Below are 24,856 nucleotides of genomic sequence, written 5' to 3' on the forward strand. Positions count from 1 at the left end.
CAAGGTATGCATGGTAATGAGTCGTCTTGCACAGCGTTCGAGAACGTTATTTACCATCGAAAAGAACGAGGAATTCGTTTCGAAAACTTTCTTGTGCGAAGTTTCGTCGATTTATATCGCACGGAATCGGAAGATACGTGTTATTAGGGTCTAAAGCGAACTAACGATCGCGAAGACTCTCCCGTGGTCGTTTATCTGGCCGTTCTTTTCGCTTTTGAGGCCAATTCCCTGCCGCGAGGCCGCGGATAAAATCTCTTGCGAAAATCCGCGGGAGAGCAGCGCTCGCGCGTAGCATTTTGCAGCGCGTAACAGAGCCAGCCTCGAGGAATCGAGTTTCCGACTCGATGACCGCGTCGTCGGCGCGGATAAAACCAGAGTCAGACAGAATTTTATTCGAAAAATATTTAACACCTTCGCCGTGTACTCGGATACTCAATAATTTATAAGGCGTTGAGCGATAAAAATCATAATTCGCCGCTGGTTCGAGTATTTGCGGTTCTTATCAATTATTTACGCGTTTTACTTTACGGGCGATTCAAATGTGGGATTAGTTATGCTGTATAAATTTAAGCAAACATAAGAAAAAAGAATCACTCGTAATGGTCTGGTTCCGATTGGTGGAACCAGATTAGTGACAGGCATTTTACTAAACAATGGCGTTTCCGTGATACAAAGACCAATGATATCCCCCCATAGTATCATGGTTGCTGTATTTCATCGTTTTTTTCATAGATGGTTCTGGTAATAGGGAGAACAATTATATTTTGACCTACTGAACTACGAACGGAATCGTTCGAACCGAGTCTACCCCTCAGAGGCATTTCTTCTTGGCAGCAAATGATAGTCACGGCTGTTTCCGTCACGGATATCGACGATTTCGACGGATGACGAGATTAGTGGCTAGTTCGTTTCCTCTATTTTTCCTTTTTCCCTTATTTCTTTTTTTTTCGTGAACGACGTTTATTGGAGCGACGCGGCGTTAAAACTCGTTCGCACGCTCCGATTGCTTCTCGTTTCATCGAGTACGGAATGTCGAGGCACGATTGCATCCGGGCACGAATCTCGGACTAAATTGGGCGACTTCGAAAATCAGATAACGATTTTTCCTGTTCGATGTTTGGAGAGAAATGGGTTCTGAACGATTTTATGGTAAAAAGATTGATGAAACGTGGATTTATACGATATGGCAGAGCCTTTACACCTTTACGCGAATCTCGATCGTAGCATCGAGTTTATAAACGGGAAGGAATGATCACTGGAAGTTGGAATTAAGATCCACGCTTGCCGAGAATAATTAAAACTTTCCAGTAAATTATTCGAGCATAAAAATTGTATTAAATAATAATACAACAACGAAATAGTCGAATTTTTCTCGGCGATAACGTTATGATTAATTAAATTTTACGTTTAATATTTAAATTAAGAAAAAACTTGAAATACACGAAAATATGCAAACCTTGTTTTCATGCTGAGCCAATTCAAATTTTAATGTGTAATATAATAGAACTTCGTACTATATGAATAAAATTAACAATTATACACAGCTGGATATATTTCAGAGATATTATTAGCGATGAAAATGGCTTTTATCGATGTGGACAGATAATACATGATTAAGAGTTAGATCAATAGATTAGATCTCGCTAGAAGTTAATTGATATATCGCAATTCCAAATGGGCAAAGATTACATTTAGCGCCATGTCATTTATTTTGCTTTTCAGAAATACGTAAGACAAAGGAGCATTGTGTAGCGAGAATTCAGGTTAATAAATTATAACCGGTTAAAAGCGAGTAGATACGACCAATTTACTGGTGCTACATTGCTTTGAATTAATTCCTCGTTACAGTGAACAGATAAAAGACCATTTTGCAACACGTTTATCATGTTAAAGAGAGACATGAAAATAGAGGTACGACTAAACTTGAGAAAGCACAGATTAATAAATTAGATACGATTAGAATCAAGTAGATACAATTTACTACAAATACATTGCTTGAGATTAAATACTCATTACACAGCGAGTAAAAGACAAATTTGTAACAGTGTTAGAGAAAGTTCAGAAGGTAGATATTCGAAGCAACATCGAAATGAACCAGATCGATAAATCAGATCCGGCTAAAAGCAGGTAGATAACGTGTTTCTAATCCCCTTGCTATACCGTGTAGATAGAAGACAAATTTTCAGCGCATTCATCCCATTAGTGATTACGAAGATGGAGATCCGAGGTAAACTTAAACGTGATCGAATTAATTAATTAGATTTAACTAGAAACGGTCAAACAACTTGCTTCTAATTATTTTCCCGTTACGTCAACTAGATTAAAGACAAATTTCCAACGCGTTCGCAGCTAGGATGGATATTCGTGGCCGAGTCGGTGGAAGTCGGGACGCTGAGGAGATATCTGGCGTTGATTTGGCAGCAAAAACTGAACCGTGATGCAGATACGAGACTGGCTGGTCCAGCCTACCGCTTTGGGCCCACCCACGCCGTACCTGGCGTCAAAAAAGCCCTCGGGGTTCCGACAAAACTGGCCCTCTGGCTGGCAGACTCAACCCGACTGGTGGCGCCCTTCACGATGCCATACTTGGTGAAACCGGAGGAACCAAAGTATAGAGAGGTTCTACAGTGAGTTTCTCTCTAGATGAATCATCGTTGGTAAGATCTCTCTACAGTTCTAGTGACTCATAAGAAACGACAATATTCTCCTCGCTAAAAAGCATACTTGCCACGTGAGCTATACGAAATTTAGATTATAATTGAAAACAGTATGAAATCAGATACGATGATAGTCGAGATCTTTTCTAAAGTATGCTTCTTATCGAGAATTCGCTATAGACGCCCCGTTTGCCCGCCATTTCTGTGCAAGAATCGAGCTTCGCCTCCGTTTGAAAAGCCGTTCGCGCCGGAAAACCAGTTTCTAACGGAATAACGTTCTGCGGCGAACGTTTTTTTTTCCGCGTTTCACCGACAATGCAAATCCCATTCGAACGTTGTTAATACTCAGGATTTTTCGCGAGCGCCCTTGTCTTTGCACTCAAATACCAGTATTGTCTTCTTACGGGGCACGGGTTACCCGTCCCAATTGCGTCATCGCGTCACACGCCAGCGATTTCCTTCCTCCGTGTCGACTACCTCGGAGGCGTTCTTTTTTCCGTGTCAGTGCCACCGTTACAGCTTCTCCCTTTCCGTGCTGAAAAAGACGTCTATTCTCGGTCGTTTTCGCATGGTCACGACGTTGACGGGACCGGTGCACGAACTTTTCCAAGCTAAAATGCCGACGTCGATGCTCTTTCGCGAAAATCCTAGCTCGACGACGAAAATCGTCGAGATAACAATCGTAAGTTTTATCCCGATCGACGCGATCCAGTCTAAAATTGACCCCGTGAAAACGTAGATTCAAACCCCTCTATAACCCAATAACACGTTGCATGATTTATCTAATTTTCAAAGCAATACATCGATACACTCAGCAAGACAGCAAGCAAACATTGGCGAGCGAGTTCAAACGATACACGTAAGTACACACCGCTTCAAACACTGGCATAGACTGTCTGATGGCGCGAATTTCTGCTCGGCGAAGCATCACGACGACAACAGCTGGTGCATTGTTGTAAACAGCGTCGCGTGTCCGTGAATTCCGTCGCAAATTCGACAAATTGATTAATTGCTCGTTACCGTGACGATGGATCGGCAAGATTCATCGCGCGCGAATCGAACGTCGAGTCGACGGGCGAGCCTTTCGAACGTCGAATGGCAGCGTTCGCCGGATGCACAGACCAAACCTACGGTGCATCTGCGGTGCATTAATTAATAACGCGTAGCCGAATTAATGATTGATCGGGCGTAAGCGGCGATCAATAATTAATCTCGCGTACGGCCGAGCGTGTTGGTATTCAATGTTCGAGGTTGCACGCGAGTGCTGTAATAATCGCGTGGAACTAAAGTCCCTTCCACTGTAATAAACGAGCGACGAATATCATTTAGAGCAGCGACGAATTGCACCGGGCTTAACGTCGCAAAAATAAAATAAAATAAAAATTGATGGCGATTCGATGTATACAGATATTTTCCTTATAGAAAGGTAACTAGTTGTAGAATGAGCTATGTAAAAATATTTTGGGGATAATGAAGGAGGATAAAGGATCAGCTTGAAAGAGTTATAAGTTCGAGAGTTTTGAATATCAAAGGGACGAGAATTATTACAGCATGTGTATGAATAGGAGAAAGAGGCTCGAAATTTGGAAGTATGATGAACTGGGGCGTATAAATGTAGCTGGGAACGCGTGGGGTGGAAATTGACGTCACGATATGAGTTGTTATACACCTATCTAGCTATACTGTGCAAAATTGTGCACCGATTTATTGCAAACTAGTTTAAATGAAATTTATAGTAAGAAGGAGGCATATTTATTCAGTTTTAAGATCACTAATTTCGATGTATGTGCGACAGAGCAGCGTATGCTGTTTTAAATAAAGTGGGCGTGTCTTTTCGTCGACTATAATAGTAATTTTCTCACAATCATGCTCCTTTGAGCCACTTCCCTCTTAATCCTTGATTTATATCATGGAGGAGTGATAGTGCATTGTTTGAATAGAAATTTACTTTGTTTCTATAGACAAAATTGTCTAGTGCAGCAGAATATTTTATCTATTCTGGTTTATGATTTCTGAGTTGATCTTGGAAGCCAAATAATGATTGTGTTATTCTGGGTTGGGCCCTTTTGAGCGAACAGTTTGAACGAGATTAAAGCAACCCGATAGTCACGTTTTCGGGGTCCTGGCCAGACAGTGACAGTTCTCTATCCGTGGCGCGTAGGAAAGAAAGCGCACGCGCAGCCGGATGTCTTTATGTAATCGGGACAAAAACCTCCGGCGCAGGTGAGAGAAGGACATTCAACTCGGCCGATTTTGGTCGCGACGCGCAATCCACGGACCCTCGTGGCCCACGTGATTTGCACGGTCTTTTCGACATATGAGCGTTCACCTTAACGAGGACGCGTCGCTGAGAACCGTGAAAAGGATTATGTCTGCGGCGATGTTTCGTTCATCGACCCAGGACGAGTCGTAGACTCCCCGGAACGATTTTGCATCTCGCAGACGGCGGCCATTTTTCAAATATCAAACTCAGGAAACGGACAGATAAATATATTTACGGGCTTAGAATAATAATCTTGATAGATAGGATAGGCTCTTGAGTTTGTAGAAAAATCTCATATAATCTAATGTCGATGATCAATCTTGTCATCTGCTTCTGAATAATTAAAGGATCTCGATGAAACTCGAAGGTGGAGTCGTGAAACGTTGAAAAATAATTTCTTCTTTGCGCTAGATTTTCTTGCTTCCTGTTCGCATTTTTTTTTCTTTTTTATACCATAAATAGTTGGAGTGCTGGCCTGAGAGTCTCGTCCCGCTGGAACAATCGTGAAAAGCCGAAAGATGTTCGGCTACGAAGGTTGCGGAGTTGACGAGCAAGGTGAAGTGGCAACCTCGTTATTACAAAGAAACTCCGTCCTTGTTATTCCCTTTGATTCGACGTTGCACGCTTCTCGGCAACGAAATATCAATCGACTATCATGTCGCTGGTACTAACGAGACTAATAAAACCTGGCACACTTCTGTCGTTCGAGCGGGTCACGGTTATTAAGGAAAAAGCTTTCAGGAGGGTCGGAAGACGCCGTTGAAAGCTGTAATGGCGGAAGCTAATAGTGTTTTCGCGTGCTCGAGCAAAAGGACAACTGTGACACTTGTTCGTTGCAACGATATCTTTAAGAAGAAATGTACTAAACACACAACGTTAAAATAGTATGCTTCGTTGAGTCCGTTTACTCGATTTTCATTATTTAACGCTAAAATTATTAGATCAACAACCCGATAGAAGCAGTACTTCCAATTTAAAGTAAAAATATAGGGTACTTAGTTCTCGATATTAATTCCTAGACAATTTCAATAATTGCACTGTTCTAAAAAATATTAAAATGTTTAAAAAAACTTTGTTCACACTCAGAGTAACTATGACTACACCAATTATTCACCATTTCCGCTGAGATCCCCAACAGTGTGAGGTTCGATCAACAAGAAACTCGGGTAAACTTGTTTAATTGTCATCATTGCGTGAACAAATTTTGTTGTTTTTGCTTTAAAGTATGACAACTAATGATGCCTTGCGAAAACTTGTCTTGTTAAAATTTTCATTAAACGAAAAAACCGGAGATGGAAAAAGCCAGGATTCGAACACGCGCCGCGCTCTTCCCTATGCTTTTTATCCGTAGCCCATCGCTTTAGCGACTCTGCCAACGCAGCTACGGCATAAAACATGTTTCCTATTACCTACTTGAGTACATTCATTCTAATAGGTAATACTTTATATATTTCTGTTAATTTAAATACGTTCTATAATTTGCTTTTGATACATTTAGAACATAATTCTCAATAATGTGTGCACAGTAGAGAATAATACGTTTAGTTGATTTTAGTTCTATGAGATGGCACTGCTAGTCATTTATGGAATGAAACACATCGAGGTTAGCGTCGTCACTGTTATCGTGGCATTTAACTAGCTTAATTAGGTGACAATCGTTTATAGAATATCAGGAAAATTACTACTTAATTTCCATTCAGCTTTCAATTGTAAATATAAAATAGTATTTTGTTTTTAGGCAAATTATTATACTCCGTAGGATTAACTATTAATAACTAGCTCTTCACCAGAAATTAAAATTTAAATACTGTAATGAATACGATTAAAGGTAAAATGAATTTGAAATCTCGATAAATAATAGCGATAAATATAATTATACGTAAAGTGAATTTTAATCGAAATACGATCAAATCTCGTTTATCCAAACATCGCTTAATAGATTATTCGAGTATCGGAACAGAATTTAACGGAACGTTCAATTATCCAAACAATCGTGTTAAACAAATATAAAATAAAATTATATACAACGTTTTTAATTTGCTTATAATTTCGCGGGAAATTTTATATTTAGTTTGCTGAAAGAACCGCGAATTTTCAATCCTGTTACAACGTTGTATTTCTTCGGGAATTGGAGCAGCCACTTCGTAAAAATGATTAATATTTAACTTCGTTCGAGCGAAGTAGGTAAATATCCACGATAGTTCGCCAGGCGTTCGAGGTGATACGTTTTCACGGTTGTTTTTCATTTCTGTAGTTCGGTTATAGCGAAGCTGCATCGAAACAATTTCTTCATTTCCATCGAAGCTGTGCAACTCCCTCGAAATGAAATCCCGCGGAACTGTTCAAAGGAACATCCGCCGCAACTTCTCTACGAGCAGCTTCATTTTTCTCTAACATTTTTTTGCGTGTCGGTATCGGGAGCCAGACCTTGATTAAATTTCAACTACGAACGCTCGTATTGTCTGTTTCTACCACGCTCCGGGCTACCATCTAATTTGTTCTCTCGAGGCTCTTCTGTGTCCTTCGTAATTAAGTAAAGTGTGCCCGTAAGGAGGAAGAGCGCGCGGCGAGAAATCGCGGGGAATAAATTTCTTTGTCGCGAAAAATGGTATCGCGATGGTCCGCGGCGTTGATCTTTGGTATTCTTTAGACTTATCTCACTTCCAGATTCTCGAGAGAAATTCAGGCATTTGTCCAAGATGGAAGCTCCACCTTTCAGAGGACATAAATCTCAACGCACCAACTCTGACACTTTTGCTTGTGTTTAACTTTTGCCGCTAAACTTGGGGTGCAGAATTTATTTAACGTAAATTTTGTTACGCTGGTGTACTAGTACAAGTAATAATTGCATTCTGTTGCAAGGGTGCATCGAGTTTCGGTGGAACATTCTATTATTTTCCATTCTTTTAAAGTTAATTAAATAATTTTTTTTAATCATTTTGTGCGCCCAAAGTAATGTTCGTGCAGTATATTAATTTTAAGGGGGACCGAAACATTGCTTCAAACTAGTAAATAAATGACCCAAATTTTCCTATAATTTCTTCCCCGGCCACGATGAACGAGCACCGAGTGAAAAATATCGGAGCTACGTCTGGTAATTAAAACGAATTGAAATCAAATTGAAAAAGTGTCTAGGTCGCGAGGGAAATGGAAAAATCACGAGTCTCGGGACGCGTATATTAATTGAGACGCGAAAATAAATATGGCGGGGGTGTGTTCCTGTTTCTCGCGATAAAATACATATGTATCTGACAAATTCGCGATTGTCTCGTCAGAACGTGACGTAAATATTCTCCTGAATATTGTTCCTGATTTATCATTGAACCGCTCGTGCAAAACTAACTCTATATCTACTAACGAATTCCGATTTTCTGAGACAGAAATACTTTCAAATTCTGTATTAACCAAAATCCTTTCTCTTGTATTTCGTAGCCCCTGGCATTTTCATTTGTCAATCTATTAATTGGATGAAATTATACTTGGTGGTAAATTTCACGAACTCAAATATTATCATACGTGAAGTTTGCCAAACGCCAACCGTCCCCCAATCACGTCCATCTTGTTATCTCGTTATTTGATTTTCATATACAGGTACCCCGTATAAACACTTAAAACGCCACTACGTTCGAACTTCAAAGTATTAAATGATAATGTATTCCTCGTTAGCATTACAACGCCATTGTTTGCAAGCCGTGCTTCCACAAAGCTTTGCTCGTACGTTTTGTCAGAAAGCTATAGACACATCCCCTTTGTAACTCCTCGACTCATTAATCGTCAAACGGCTGTAACATGAATATTTCAACAGGCAATAATTACTTTAAAATACACGGTTGTTTGCAGCCAAAGGAATGCACTGTTTTTTTTTTTTATCGCTCGACGCACGTATAAATATCATTGCGATAATATAACTTGTTTCGCTGTTATGACATTCGTCGCGGAAAGTAATAGTCATCTTCAAAGGGACCAGTGATATTTAACCCTTCGATCAATTCAAGTATAGAATACATATAAATAGCATTATCAATTAATAAAGAGGTTTTATTTTATAGTCGACAATCAAGCTCGGTTTTAAATATTAATTCATAAAATTTTGCAATAAAGTCAACGTCTAACGATGGAAACATGGACATATTCGCTCCCGAATAGAATGACGTTCCCTGATATTAATTCCGCGCTTGATTGCATATTATAATCGAACTTCTTCGACCTAGTATTTTATTAAACAACGGTATTGCATCGCTAATGTAACGTCTGGTGTGAATTTTGCAATAAAATCAACGTCAATCGATGGGAACACGTTTGGCAATATTTACTCCCAACGAGATTGACGTTCCCTAATGTTTATTTTACGCCCGATTTCATATTTCAATCGAACTGCTTCGTTACAATATTTTATTAAATTACTTTATTACTTCATAAACGTGGCGTCTGACGCGAATTTTGTACTTTAGTCAGCGTCGATCCGTTAAACAATCTCGTTCGATACGATATTTTGCAACAATTTTGTTCGATCATGTAACTTTATCTTTTTCGATAACGTGACGTCCATCGCGAGTTTTTATACCCATTAGTATTCGTTTCCATAGGGATCCACGTTCTCGAATATTAATTTTCACGTTCGAAATATCAATACTCTTTGTGAACGCGTAATTTCCATGATATTCCCTTCATTCTCTTGTCTGTAATGTGCCAGTAAATGCGTCGATCGTGCGAACATCGCAATAAATTAGCAAATATACGGTTTGTATCGTCAAAAGGAATCGTAGATAATTATTCTGTGGTCGGAGCCCGTTTCGACCTTTGTAAAATTATTTCTCATTGGAATATCATGCACAATTCTGCCCCCTTAATTGCGTAGTCGTCGTAACGAGCGTTCCTCTCTCATCCGATATTTTGTTTCGATAAATTTTTCATCGTATTTTTGTTATTTATCTCTAAGTCGATTCATTACATCGAATCGAAATAATTTAACTTTCGTGGTGTTTGTTTTCGCTGGAGATGGAACTGGAGAGTTCACGGTGCTGGTTCAAATGAAATATCGTTGGCACAGATATCGTATCGAGTAGCGAATAAACAGTCGGATTTTCCGGTGAAATCGTCGGTTCGTTTTCGCGCGAAAGAAATAAAATTCACGCTCGCGTATCCGCCATCGGTCCACTATTCGATGCTGCCCTGATTTGCGAAGCTAAACTCCAATAATTATCATTCAGGAATATTTAAGAAACATACATACTAAAAGCACCATGAAACCCCCTCGCTTTAAATTCAATAAATAAACGAATAAATATTCAATTTCCGTGGCGGCTAAAAATCGAAAGATATCGTTATTAGCACGTTAAAAGCGCTCCTGTTTAAGTTATTGGAACGAGGATTGTTAAATTTCCATTTCGTGGGGTGTTCGATTGCCCCTCGCATAACATAATTATCGCAGTAAATCATTGTTAATACGGACATTAACTGGGTTCTCCCGGACTCGAGAAGGACTGGTTCTCGTAGACTTTTTGTAATCCTCGGGCCCTCATTCTTTGTCCGGACCTCATCCTCGTCGTACTTTCCACCGTCTTTCGATCGCTCTTGCTGCACTTTTTGCACACCATATAGATTATCTCTCGCCGCGAAACAGTAGCGACTCGTTCGAGCATATTTTCACTGATAACGCGACAGTTACAGTCCGCGACAAGGACGATAGCATACGAGATATCTTCGAAATAATTCTATTCCCGATCTAACCTGTCCAAATAATTCGTACAAACTGCGCGTTAATATTCCGAAGAACATAAACGTCACAGCCATTGTTCGAAAAATATGAGAAAATTTTTATTCGAACAATGGCGAGTTGTTTCTTATTTTCGTTCAATATTCGTAGCTGAAGAGCACGTGGCCAACGTATCTATCGTCGACATCACCGCGTAATGAGATAACGCAATAACCTGTGGCATCGCGAAACTCTGGAGCGATACAGGTGTCTGCATTAGCAGATTGCCACTACATTTGGTCCCCGTGCCGTAAATGCGCCGCATAATAGGCAGGAAATTAAAACCAGAGATCCTAATGATTATGTAGAAAGATCTCACATTTTATTTGCTCGTCGCGGGACAGTGTATTCCGTGACTGAAATTTTTAATTTTTATTCAACGGCCATCTGTTGTTTATCTCTTATACGTTGCACGAAATTGTTATCCAGATAAGAAGTTCGCCCATCTCTGGTTCAAAGCGGGCTTCGAGCACTCTATCGCGCAATCTTCGTCTCACGCGTCGCGAAATCCACCAGGCGGCTGTTGCCCGATGAATATTCAGGGATTCCGTTACATTATGCTAATACGACGAGAAACGAACAGTCTGAGATCCATAAGTAGCTTGTCGAACCGTTGTTCTACTGACGCAGGAACACGAAAAACATGTGGAGCGGTAGAAGCAATTTCTAATCGAAACTTTGTCCCGCTGGTAATTTATGGCATACATTATACGCACGACCGGAGAACGTTATTTCTACGAATTATTCCGTCTTCCTATGTTACGGCTCGAGTGCCACCGGTGCTAATGGAATCCAGAAGGAACAGTTTCTCAGCGGTTTCAATCGCGCGAGCAACGGATGCCTCTAATTATGCGTTTATAAATCATAAAGCAAAACGACGATTTGGCACTCGTCGCCTCTGACTCGCGTTAACCTTATGCAACGATTTAATTAGAAGTAATCGCGTACACGCGTACTAATTGAGCTACGAATCTACTCTGAGCGAAGATGCAACAATCTCTGTTATCCAACGATACTTTCTTGCAATTCCATTATCTAAAAAGGTAATTTAATAAGTGTTGTAGCAAACATTTTGTCGCTTCGTCCCGGTATGCTAATGGACACAACGGTAAGATTCTACGAACTAAACCGTTAGTTTCGTTTACGATTCTTAGAAACGATCAGATTTTTACGGCCTACGTTGAAATTAATTTTCAATTTGAGGCCACGCGTCTATAATTATAATTTCGATCGGTTGTGGAACCGATGCTCAGTCTCCTCGAGGATATCGAGATCGATGGGATCGTTAAGCCTGCGATGTGAATGCACTCGTGAGCCTCGAGGGTGCGAAAGTTCAAGCAACACGCCTGCTTAGACACCTGTGAGCCCGTAATCATAAATATCGATAGGGTGTCTCGTAACATCGACGACGATGAAAAAGAAATCTCGATACAATACACCGTCGCGCAATTAATTTTAACTTCGACTTAAAATTGTCATTTTCTGAGAATATTTCTTATACTGCCTGACAAACTACCTATAAAATAATTTATAACACGTAGACTCTTGAAACTGACTGTACGGGTAGATAAATAACCTGACACGGAAGTATATAGATTGCAGTAAGATTTCTTTATTTATTGGTAAACAAGCTGGAATGCTTTGGTAACGTAAGCGTACAGGACATCAAACAAAAGAGGCGTTCTTTTGTAACAGGTACTATACACAGCCGACGAAGCTTTTATTTTCATTGATAAATCTTGGTATTGCAATTTATATGAAACGTTGATGTTATTATATCTAATGATTATTACGCCATAAACGGAATGATTTTACTAATAAAATTTAATTTTGTATCCTCTAAAGAAACGGTAGATCTTAATATTATGAACTGCCCTTCCGCGAGGGTGCAACAAGTTCTACTTTTTCCACCTTAGTTCCCGGTCTCGAGACAACGTTTCGCTAGCAAACATCACCATTTTATTGGACGTTATGATCCCATCGTTATTTTATAGACGTTCACCATGAATTTATCCATCAACGATAGTTATCCGATTTCCAAATAACCCGATACACGTATTTTTTTCCGAATTAACGCTTTATCTGCGGCCTTAATGTACACCTAGGGGGTACACGACCCGGAGCTACAAGATCTTACGATTTAACCATAATCGTAAACCGACAGGATGCTCGTAATACGGCCTACACACTTCGTGGATGAAGGGAGAGAGCGTGAACACACAAATGCAAACCGGTGGCGAATCGTGCTTCCACTCTGTTCCAAACGAGGAATAAAGAGAGCAGATTGAGGGGTTGGAGAGGAGAGAAACTGTCAGGATGACGGAAAATAGGAAAAAACGAATGGTTGACTCCACGTGCCAACGAGCGAAACGTGATATTCGTTGCGTAATCTCTCGTAAACAATTGGACGTACGTGTTCTCTGTGCAACTATGAAGTTTTGTTAAAAACGATTTCAAATTTTTAAAATTCATTTAACTATTTTACTATTCAAATATAAAATATTAAAAATAATACCGACACAAATTCCTGCGCGAGTACACGTAAGTAGAATTCGGATGAACAGAGTTCGAACGTAATGGTGAAAAAATGAAGTTCGTCCGAACGGAGCGCGAATAAACGGAGCCGGGGTTTAGATAAATGCAGTCGAGATAAATGGATTTCTACTGTACGGTGGGCAAGTTTCTCTGTATACGCGAGCAGCGTTTGTCGTTCGCGACAGATTGAGAGAACAGGGAGCGCTCGCGGTGCCATTTCGTCGGTCGAGCGGCGTCGAACCGTGAGAAAGGAAGCAAAGTCGTTCCCCGCGAGCGGGCAGAATGGGAAAAACTCGTTAAGACCGACGAGAGGGCCCCGATGTTAAAAGCCTCCGATCGGCGGACTGTCAATTAAACGAGACCCCGGTCTGCGGCTTCCGCCGCGCGGATCGGCCACGCTCGAGCGGAGAAACGCGCCGCGAGGACCGCGAGAAGTTCACCCGGAGTCGCGATCCACGGCGAAAACCGTTCTAGGCACAATAGGTCGAACGAAGACGGCTTAATTGCGTCACCGTGCCGACGATAACGAATCACGATGTTCCTCGATCCCTAGATCGATCGTTTCTCTAACGCAGACACGACGAAATTAAGATAATTCCGGATCATTCTCTTAATTTTGGTAGTCAAAACTTGCAACAGTTTTAAACCCACTAAGTAAATTCTTTTTATATTAAAATTTCAGGGAAACATTTCTGAACACGCACTATGTTTTCAGTAATTAATTTTTTTCTCGAAAGTACGTAGAATTTCGAGGGTATGTGTATTCACCGGAAATGATTGTGATTGACCCCCGGAACTAAAAATAATTTTTTCGGAACGATTTGAAACTTTTTAATTTCGACACCTACTCGAATTTTTTTCTTGAAACCGAATACGATTTCGGGAGTACGTGTATTCACCAAAAATGATTGCGATCGACCCCCGGAACTGAAAATAATTTTTCCAGAATGATTTGAAACTTTCGATTTTCGTTGAAAAATAATGCACGCTTACGGGATAATGAACTGTTTTATAGAAAAGGATGTGACTTTGTTAGGTAGCGTTAATTTGGCCTCGTTTGCGTCGGGCGAAAGTTCTGGTCCTGCGCGGGCGTCGCGACGGCTAATTGACTACCTGTTACGTAGCTCGTTATCGAAAAATTGCGCTGGAAAGCGGTTACGCGTGCCTGGGTTCGCGAACTATGGTCGAAAGAGATTTTCTTGCTACTTTCCAGTACTAATGGCAACAGGAACTAAACATGACCAAAAGAAAGAAAATAAAAAATATTTCTTCTACCCACGTAATTATGAAATATGAAAGGGGGAAATATTCCTCTGCATGGCAGGAGTTATAATTCCTTGTTTTTAATTCCGCTTTCCTATAGCAACAGAATAAGATTACACGCGTTATCATACGAAAGGGGAATTAAAAACGTGGAATTGTAATTCCTATCACGTATGCATACTTGTTTCTCTTTAACATTTCTTAATTACGTGTGTAGATTAAATACTCTGTTCTTCCCTTTGAACACGAGCAAATTACGGTTATTACTAACCAAAGAAATTTTTTTATTTCATTCTGGCATTCTTGTAACAGACGTTTCTCCGATTTGTAGGCTATGTTATTTCTTATTCTAATATTAGTGACTCCCAATCATCCCAATGCAATCACTCAAAAGAAAAAACAAATTTACAATACATCAGACCTCGTGATTCTATCGGCAGGAAGTCATTTTGTTAACGTTACGTATTTCCGTTTACGCGTGCCCGTTCGAAGCAACTCGAAGAAAGAACTTTACGTCTTTAAACTCCGCACCGTGTTCGTATCATTCGAAGTTTCTTCGTTGGTCGGTCTTTCAGCGCGAGATAAAAAGTTGCTGGAGGCAACGTATTTCGCCAACGTGCAATTATAAAGGCTATATATTCCCATCGTCTCGGAAACATTTTAACGTCCTCCGCAGGAAGATGATGCAAGTCTGCCAATTTCTCGAATAATTTAGAAGCTATTTGCTGTCAATAGACACGACAAGATGAAAAATACGTCCCGCGTAACGGGCAAGATTGATGGACGGTTAGACGCGAAGAGTTATTCCGGCGCTGAAATGCCTTATACGACGCAGTAATTGGCCATAAAAGCAAAGGGCAACTTTGTTCGCTGGAATAATATTTCGCGGCGCGCGCTAGAGGCTCGTTTCGAACGCCTTGTTCCACGGTTTTCGAGGGAAACAACGTCGAGAGAAGTATTGTTAGACATCCGATTCCATTGTGCAGTATTTAGCAGCGCCGTGCATAAAGTTTCAACGGTTCTCCTCATTTTTCCGCGAATTCGCGTTACGAAACAGTTTTGCCTCCCGGCGCTCGGTTCTCGAAATTTTCTCAATTAATTATTCAACGACCGGTAATTTTCAGTTCATTTTTAAAACTTACGACATTGTGCAATAATCTCTGTCGATATATTTTGCACCGAGCGTCTATAATTCGTCGAAGGTTAATAACTATGCATAATTTCCAGCGCAGGTACTGTAACATAATTTTCCGTCCCGAAGCACCGTCGACGCGACGTTACCTCAGCAGTTAAACAAATTGTTGTTATAACCGGGCTGTACAATAACACGCCAGCCACGTGCTTTTATTATCCTTCCACGTGCGTCGCGTTTGAACAAGTGTTTGCGCTACGCTGATGCAGCCATTTACGTGCCAAGCACCCGGTATCCGCCATCATCGTGAAAAACCAAGCTGAGGATCTCTATGGGGCTCGCAATGATACTGCGTATTATTTTGTTTGCAAAAATTCAGCAAAACACATGTAAATTTATCAAATAATCCTTTAGAGTCGTGTCAACCACTAGAATGGGTTATTAGTGACTTATATTTCTTAAAGTTTAACTTACAAAAATTTTGGAAGCTGTAATATTTATTTGGGATGCTCCAAATTATTTTTTGATATTAACAACGAACCCTGGGGACTTTGTAACGATTTTTATAAAAGATCGAGGCTTCCACGTGGAAACGTCGAAGTTGCCATTTCGTTGAACGGGGGGTGAGAAGGGAATGGCACGGTTGTAAGCTGATGGATTGCAACGCAACACTCGGCGACGTTAATCGCATTAGCAAGGTCCTGGACCGCTGATGGCGATACAACAGCAACGACTTCGCCCAATGGAAACGCAGTCGTATGCATTTGTATTTAGTTTCTGTTTAATTCGAAACAATAGCCCGGGCCGTAATTGGCAAACGATATCGTGCAGGAATATCCATTAATTGCGTAGCTGTTGGTATCGTCCAATAGTCGCGCGTATAGATTACAACCACAGTCGGAAAGTAATTGATGAATTCCATCCATAGGAATTATATTGCAAATTATAGAGTAACGCGAACGTGTATCAATCATAACATGCCGGTTCTATAATTACCGAGCGTTATCATTAATTATTTGGGAACGTTTCGATGAGGATTCGGAAACAGAACGGATGCAAAGTCGTAGAGACGCTTGAAATGCATTAATTATTTTTAGCTACGTTCGGTTTCCCGCGCGTTCGAGAATTTTAGTCACCCTCGTATCGGTCGTAGAATACGCCGGCGAACTTAAATCGAAATGTTCAACTCGCGACCCGGAAACTTCGAGCATTATTCACCAGATCCCGAGCCCCTCTTGGCAATCGTTCCACGTGATTAGTATTCCTGCGAACCCTATCCCTTTTTCTCGTCTCTAGATAAACACCAAGTTTATCTGTGCGCGGCGAGCCCCAATAAATTCAAGTCGAGTCGCTCTTTATCGTAGGCCGATTATCGCGAACTCGGGCAGGGACTTCCTTCTCCATATCGTGGCGTGTGTACGTGTCTGCGGTGAAATCGTGGCGGGAATTAACGGTGTAAATACCCCTTCGACGCGAAAACCTGAATCAAATATTCCGACGAGGCTTTTGGACCACTGAACCCGTTATCGACTCTTTATCGATACGAATTCTGGAGCAAATCTCTTGCGGCCAGGATAAAGCAGGGGTAAGCTATTAGTCTGGCCACTAATTACGAACATCTAATCCGGTTAAAGCAGAATATGCAAGCAGAGTGTGCATAGAAGTGGGCAAAATGAAAATTTTGTTAGATGAACCTGTTCTTTCTTAAATGGAGTCGACAACTCTTTTCCTACGGGGAAAAATGAAATCTGATTTACCCGTGGATCGTGTTTGAAGTTCAACGGATGTTGTTACGTAACAATTAGAAAGACCTCGATTAATTATAAATTGTATAATATCGAACGACGCCTCTGCGCGGTCGGGGCTTGACATTAATGACGTAAACACCCTTCGGTGCAGTCAGTCAGGGGTGGGAACCGTTCTGATTCCATTTACGGTACATTAGTGAGCTTCGTCCCGATCGCCGAAGGGTCAGGAGATAGAAAAGATAGACAGACAGCTTTTATTACAGATTCTAGGAGGCTCGTAAAGAGGGTTTATTCGTGGCCGTTAATCGCGTTCAATTGTACAGTAAGAGACACAATACCTAATCGAGTGGATGACTTCCAGCGTGCCGAGCACATTCGAGAAATCCATTACGCTTTAATCAAACTCCAGGCAAAGTGCATCTCGATTGATTTTCGAAGACGAACACCGTTTGTTTGCCCGCAGAAGATATTCAACGATCGATAGAAAAATCGTTCCTTTTTCGTAATCGAGTAATTTACCTGGTCGAGCGGATGACTTCAACGTAGAAACCCATTATTAGTGTATCTCATCTTGAGCACAATTATTTCTAAACACATTTGCCATTCACTTCGATCGAACTCGAAGCTGTATTTGTCTCTTCTTTCACAAAATTCACAAAATTAATTATTCAAAAGCTGGTCTCGTCTAATTTTTCGCGAAAGCTCGTCTAAACACTATGTCGCGTCGAATGACAGGTGCAAGTGTCTTTGGAACTGTCGAACGGAAACGCGTTGACGCCTATCGACACGCTGGCAATCTTAGTGCTTTTCCTCGCGCGGGTCGCCACGTGTTAGCTGCATTAGCGCATAGTGGCTTGGCGATTATTTGCAGTCAGCTAACGAAACGAGGCTACACCAAATGCAGTTTGCACACAAGTGCACGCTGCACAACGGTTAATCATTCTCGTGTTAGAGAGGTGAGAGACAACAACGTCAAACTGACGAACTTGGAATTTCAGATCAGGATTTCTTGTCGAGCCCAACTTTGACGCGGGGGGGGCGGTAAATCATCGAATATTGCTTGTTAGGTGTCCCAAATCGAGTTGATCCTGCAATATGTACGTATTGGCGTGATCGAGAACTTTTGATTTATGTCTCCAAATAATCGAGCAATCAGAGTTTCACGTGACACGAAAATATTGTACACTTCTCGGTCAATCGTGATCTAGTGGCCATGGAAATATGAAAATCCAATATTTTTCGATAGGCTCATAAATTTTTAATACGACCGCGTCGATCGGTCCACAAGTAGTTTGCATAATGTTACATTTAATATTCCGATGAGGAATTTATGAAGTCAATTATCCACGTTGATTCACATTATATGTTGTTATGGTGGTTACCGTTGCATAAATCGTTACCTGCGAAAGTAATTGACTCGTATTTCCATAAAATTGGCTCTATTCCCGCATCTCCAGAATTACTGAAACGCAGGGTGTTTAACATGTCGCGTTCATAAATACAGTTATTACAACTTGTTTTATACGTTATCGCTATTTTTAGCTGTTAATCATTTTTACGTATACTAACCAGATACATTTGTTTCGCCGAAGTATGCCGGCGTAAAGTGAATAATAACACAGTAGCTCGCGTTAAATCATCTTTTCAGACCGTTTATATTAATAAAATACTACATCGAAAAGAATCCCAATTACAAAAAGGAATATTCAGACGTCCCTCTGATATTTCAAATTCAACGGTATTAATTTATCCACCATACTCACTGGATCTCACTCCGTCTTATTTATTCCGAATCTGCTAGAAATTCACTCGTTAGAAAATTCTTCCGTAACGTCACCGGTACGAAAAATTCGCACGAATGTTTGATACCAAAATTAAGAGGTTTTACGATCGATGGAACAACCCCGAAAGATGGCGAAATTCCATGCACCGGTGTCGATCGAAAATATGAGGATCAAACTCGAGGATCGTAAGCTGTCGTTAGGATCGAGAACTCTTTCACTGATATCTTATCGGACGGAAGCACGTGTCTCGATAACGGGCCGCGACGCGAAAAGAAGCGCGGTTTTATAATCGCACGGACACGAAGCACGGGGAATCGTTTTGTGACGACTATTTCCAGAGGCTAGCGAGTAGGTAGGACGCCGTAGGAGAAAGGGAAACCGCCGGGAAGAGAAGAGGGGTGGCGCATAGGGTGGCGTGCGCGTTTCAAAAAGGGTGAGGGAAAGCGTATCGGCTTGGAAAATATGTTGGTCGCAGAACAACGCGTAACCGACGTGCCTCGTCGACGTATTTTTTTTTTTTATTTTTCTTTTGCTCGTCGTCTCTCTTTTGCTCTCTTCGCTGCCCCCCTCCCCCCTCCACCTTTCATCCCCTTTCTTTTCTACTTCGATTTACGCCCGAGGCGGATCGCCAATTTCGCGACCACCCTCCGATTAAAATTCATACGCTGAGCTCGGGGTACAAAGGGCGGCGTCCCTCGACGACGCTGTTTGGAAAAGTAATAGAGGGGCAAAAGTGGCCGACGCACGGCCCCCGGGGGGGTGGCTGTCAATGTGCCTAATCGACGCACTTGATTCGCCGAATGGGAAGATGATTTCAAGGTGCAAACGCGACCACCGCGAACGACCTGCGGATCGGTGTCGAAAATTGAACCTCGAGTTTTAAATAACTCGCACCCCCTTGGAATTTTCCATGATTTGAATGATTTCACTTCGCGTTGAACAGAAACTGTCTCACTGTAATCGAGGGTGAGTTAAAAGTTCCCCTAGAAAGTAATAAAATTCCTCGTATTTGTGCTCGTCGGCGCGTTTCGAGTGCGTTCGAAAAAGGGATGTCGAGAGCTACAAAGTTAGTTTAAATTACACATTTCGGACTACGTGCAACCACGAGCAAACGAGCTTTGTGTACGAGATTTATACGTTACAAAATGTTCCGTTTCTTGACTATTTTCCACTCGTTAAACATTGAAATTGTTTGAGAAAAAATTTCGTAAACGTTTCTAAAATACGCGAGGTACGTTCTTTTTGTTATTTTCAAATGTTAACATGCTGTGTCTAGAATTATATATTGTTGGTTCTTAATAATATATTTCTATCGAATCGTCTTTGAGAGACAAACAAGAAATAAAATTCCACTAACGAGTTCTACTCTCGCGGAGTAACGAAATACTAAAACGGAGAACTCTATTTCGGTTTATCGTTTCGCAATTAAAGTTGTTATCTTTCGCGGGAGGATCGCGGCGTTAGAAATGCCGGGAAGACGTTTCCTAAATAGAGAAATCTCGCACGAAATGTTGCTTGTTAAATTACTTCGGAACAATCGTCGTGGCCGTTGGAACGGAAACCCATCGAGTTCACAGTTTTCTTGCAGTGCGCGTCTTGTTCGAGTAATCCGTGAAATCGCGGCGGGAAACGGAGCAAGTAACACGGAACATTAAACGTGTTTATACGTCGACGTGAAAACGATGGAGGCTGGCATAAGCGTTCCCCGAGTACACACGATCTCATTGTCGTGTTTCTCTTGTATTTACATCTGCTTTCATCGACAACTATAGTATCGAATCACGAGCCTCGTGTTCCCTTTGTAGCGGCGCGTTTGACGCTCATTTCACATTTTCTCGTTCCTTTACTGTCTAAACAGTATTACTTTCAGCTTTGCTCAAATAAAATCATCGAATCGATTAACGCTCCCTTCAAATTGCCTTGGATTTATTTAGACTTTATAGAGCACATTAACGCGAACTTGAAATGTATACACTTGGACTATTTTTTGAGGACATGTAATGGAATAATGCAAATTAGAAACAGAAAATTCTTCGTTTCGATCGTTACTCCGCTGGACGGATCTAGGTTACGATCGCTATATCTTCTTAAGTCTCTGTACATCTAAATAAAAAGGGTTTTAGGTTCCAGGGCTTATCCATGAGAAAGAACCGCGTTTCGTTTAATTTGACGTATAATAATGTGCAGATTTTATTCTAACCGTCCGACGAGCGTGCTCTAATTTTCAGCAGCAAGAGCAAAGGACGATGTTACAGTACCATTCAGCGATTGCTCGAGTATCAGTTATGTAAAAGGTTGCAGCACTTTACACGCCCGAATTTCACGACTTTCTCGTTCGCGTTTTACGCAATATACGCGTCGAAACGTTACGCATTCGACGGCGCATACATACACGGTGGCTGGAAATGAAACGCGAGCGTTCATTGAGGTTCGTTGGGAGATTTTGATGGAGGAATAAAAGGCGATACCGGTGCCCCGTCTACCCGGAACAATCGAATACACGAGCGCGAAATATTTTCGAAATGGTCACCGGGTTCTGGCCGTACGGTTTCACGCGTTTCACGTTATTCTCGATTAATTTTATAGTTAACTTCCCCTTTATTTGAATTCGTTTCGAACGCTGTTGGCAAATCCATTTAGCGCGAGAGTTGGAGCATCAACAGGTTCTCTCAAATATCGATCAATCAAACGAGATTGAGGTTGTAAAAAATTGCTATTTCGAAATTCAGCAGACTTTCCTTTTATTGCGCGATTATCGATGGTGGTTCTTGGACTCTTAATCAATTAAACACCAATTTTTAAGTGTACTAATACCGAGACGCTTGCACTACAATATTTCCAATAATATACGATAACTGATTTAAACAAAATATACGTTGTCTTCTTTATTCCAGAATCTCAATCATAAACGAGCATAAAACTAAGAAGCAAAAGTTAATGGCCACGTAGCGTGTCTAACATCTAATCTATCTATTGAAAGTCAATGAGTGTACGCAAGATTTCTTATCGTATTGTAAAAAGAGCAATAAAAAAGGTTTCAGCCGCATACGTTAAAAATGTCACGATGTTCGAATAAATTTGAATACCAGGAAAACAATTTTTTTCCGGCGATGCTCCAAACGGGGCGCTAGTTTTTCTCAGGTTAATTGTTGGACTCGTGCGACGATGTTCGATGCTCGTTTCCGAACAAGCAACAGCGTTCGAGTATGAAACATTAAAAAGCTCGTGACCGAGAAAAGAAGGAGAATGTGCAGAGTCAATATGATACCATGGCTCGTATGCAATTGACGATGCGAAGGGCAGTGGCACATGACGACTTTATGGCACATTTCCGCGCTAAAATAGCAGCCGGTGACTATTTCTGGCGCGGAAAGTCAATATAAAGCACGTGCACGATACAATGTGATAATGGTCGACAGCCAGTGCAGGTGACACCGAGAAATATTAATTATATTCCGCATCGTTTTATTTCGACGCTCCTACATGCTGATTCCCGCTTCGAATCGAGCCCAGAGAGGACTCATTTATTACTACAAAGTAACAAAATGATTAAAAAATTCTAGATATCTAATTCCTCCATTGCTTATAGTGGCTATTCGTGACCAGAATAATTTAAAATTTTACTCTGTGTAATAAAGTAAAATTTAATTTTTGTTTACCGATTTTCTTGAAATTTTGAACATCTGTCTCTATAAATGATATTTGCTCTCTATTCAGAGAACTCCTGACTCGCATATGGGTCAGCGGATGATCAACGAGTCGAAGCAAACGTGGCGAAAATTTGGTCTATAAATCTGGGGCGCAGAAATTCTTGCTTCTTAGGGACGCGTACGTTCCGAAAAAGAGCCAAGAGACCGCCGGTTCGTACAATAGTTTCTTCGAGGTTGCTTTCTCACAGCCCGGTACGTGGCGTCGACGAATTAAAATCACCGAGGCGTAGCTATCGCGCGGGATTCGCGAGGATACGCGATACGTCGAGTCGCTTTAGGCTCGTTTCACTTTCTCCTTGCGTCCCGGGTTCCCTTCTGCGGCTGCACGGTGAATTTTAAACGACCAAGTCGAGAGGAATTCGCGATAATCCAAGGAGAAGTCGGGACGAACGAGCCGATCGACTGGCCCGAGAAAATCGTGTTCGATTCGTCGGTTCGCGATTTTTATTCCGAATGTATCTGATCCCTGGCGCATATCGAAGCAGACGCCAATCAGAATTGGACGAATTTTGCTCGCGAACGCGGCGGGGAATACGAATTTTAGAATCCTTCGCGAAGCAACTTCGGATGGGGAAATTATTAATTGTTTAAATCGGTTTAGTCGGGATATTTGTGGCGTACGTCGACGCGGTTAACGCACGACGACACTTTCCGCACGAACGATATCATGCGGGTTTATTTATTGGCCCATTGATTCACGATTCTGGGATTGCCAGCTCGAAGCGGAGCGATATTGCGTATGGAATAGAACGATTCCTTCTGGATGGAATTAAACGGCATAAATGAAACCGAGCAAACATATTTAGCGATCGAATAGTCGAAAGAGGCAACAATTATGCTTCTTCAAATCAATAAGATCTTTAAAAAACAAATAGAAAATTCATTAAGTCTGTTGGCGACGAATCATTTTCACGATTAATATGAATATTCTGGATTTTCCGTGTTTTCATTATTTGTAAAGCATATTCGAATGCAATTTCATGGTTTTATCGAAGAATATTAAATAATATATTGTATCGTAAAAAAAACACCGGTCGAATCTTTTGGACGGCTAAATGAAATTTCAGGCTGGCTACACGGTCGGTAATAAACGCAAAATGACCGAACAAAAGCAGACGAGAACGCGCGTTCCGCACAGCCACGCAACGAGAATTAACGTCAGCGTCGGTTATGATCCTTTTTAAAATAGAAACTTTTTAAAGTTAATCCGTCTGTCCGGTACAGCGAGCCCGACGTATGAAAAGGTTAATTAGCCGGGCCGGTTTTTCACGCAAAGATGGAACGACGTACAAAGCAGATAAAAGTGAATTAACATCCGCCTTCGGTGCTAAATTCCGATCGGGAGAAAAATTCGCTCGACCGCGGTAATTTACCCCGCGAAAATTCGTGGCCAACGGGGTAATTATAGCGACTCGAATCGTAACCCTCTCGGTTCATTAGGAACGGTGGCAATTTATCGCCGCAAACTGAATTACACCCCCCCCCCCCCGGAGAATTCGTGTCCTTCGCGAGAACCCTTTGTGTTTGGAGAAGAGCTCGACAGGATAAATTATTTCAACGAACGATCAAGCATTCACAAATTCTACCCTATAGGAGGGCAGTTTCTCATATTCTTCCGTTTGGATTACCATACGTCGGCTGTGTTTCGCGTTTGCCATTTCACCGGGGGGAAAAGTACCGACCGGAAAGCGTAAATTACTTTGGTAAAAGGTCAAGTATTTTTAAATCCTTCCCCGTAGATTACCATCCGGATAAAAGACAATCACGCTTCGCGTTCGCCGTTTCATCGAAAGCGATAAACTATTTTAGTAGAAGCTTGCGTACTCGAAAATTTCTATAGGCGCATCTTTTTTCGAGTTGCATCGATTGGGCTGGAACGCTCGAGATATTTGAGTTATGACTTCCCGTGTGCAGATTCCGTGACTAATCCATTGTTACGGGATGGTCTGGTGAAATTTCGTCGGTTCATCGAGATGCACGGCATTGTCATAATTTAACAGCTAGGCGAG

General features: G+C 41.3%; 1 protein-coding gene across 4 annotated transcripts in view; it reads right to left on the reverse strand.

The window, feature by feature from the left end:
- The window catches only part of LOC122398596 (ras-related protein Rab-37-like), a 100,394-nt gene that overhangs the window by 8,904 nt on the left and 66,634 nt on the right, over nt 1-24,856 (reverse strand). The window contains exon 1 of one of the 4 annotated variants that reach the window (XM_043398640.1): nt 19,117-19,458. The exons of 2 other annotated variants lie outside the window; for them this stretch is intronic. The gene's annotated coding sequence lies outside the window, so the exon portion shown is untranslated. Of the gene's footprint in view, nt 1-17,872; nt 18,097-19,116; nt 19,459-24,856 lie in introns of those variants that run through there. One more of the 4 variants, XM_043398639.1, reaches the window with a different exon arrangement.

This window comes from Colletes gigas, unplaced genomic scaffold (assembly GCF_013123115.1).
Source record: "Colletes gigas isolate AHSC1104 unplaced genomic scaffold, ASM1312311v1 Colletes_gigas_Sc00011, whole genome shotgun sequence".
In the NCBI taxonomy this organism is placed as follows: Eukaryota; Metazoa; Arthropoda; class Insecta; order Hymenoptera; family Colletidae; genus Colletes; species Colletes gigas.